This window comes from Penaeus chinensis, chromosome 26 (assembly GCF_019202785.1).
Source record: "Penaeus chinensis breed Huanghai No. 1 chromosome 26, ASM1920278v2, whole genome shotgun sequence".
In the NCBI taxonomy this organism is placed as follows: Eukaryota; Metazoa; Arthropoda; class Malacostraca; order Decapoda; family Penaeidae; genus Penaeus; species Penaeus chinensis.
The window spans coordinates 3,564,047-3,564,733 of NC_061844.1; positions in this window are offsets into that span (position 1 = coordinate 3,564,047).

The window sequence follows — 687 nt, forward strand, 5'->3', positions numbered from 1 at the left end:
CTATATCAAATGCCTAAGAAAAACTTTTTGGTGTCTAATGTTCCAATGGTATATTTTATGGTATTCTGTAGAACTGACAAAAAGTTGCTAGGTGAATGTTGGTGTACGATAATCTAGCTCAAAATACGATAATTTTTGAAGGGTGTGTACGATAATTTCGGCACAGAAATCTGGGAACCCTGGATACGACCTCGTCAGAGACGAGGTTTGTCAAATGAGTTTCTTGGAGAACTATAATATCGGGAGCATAGGACGAGGCTAATAATTTAAGGTCATTTACTTTAGATCTCATAGACAGAGACAGAAGCCTCCATGTCCTGCACCTCCTGGCGAGGGAGACGACTGACAGACTGCGACCTGCTTCTCTCTCGAGAAACCGATCGCGAGTCAGACGAAGTCCTCACAGGAGTAGCCCGGACGGGTAGGTGCGCTCCGGACTGTGATTCGGTGTCAGCTTCCTTAAGATGTTTAGGCTGGGTTGATGCAGCCATTTGATCGACCAATTTTGTCAGTTGATAAACTTTAATATTTAAATCTTTAACGGTTTGTTTGAGTTCGGCAATTTCCTTATCCTTAGCTGCAAGCTGTTGACTGACGTCACTTATACTAGGGTTGTTGCTAGTTACCGCTGCAGCATAGGAAGTATTGGGTTTGTGTGTCAAACTTTCCACTTTCCTCTTAGCTTCA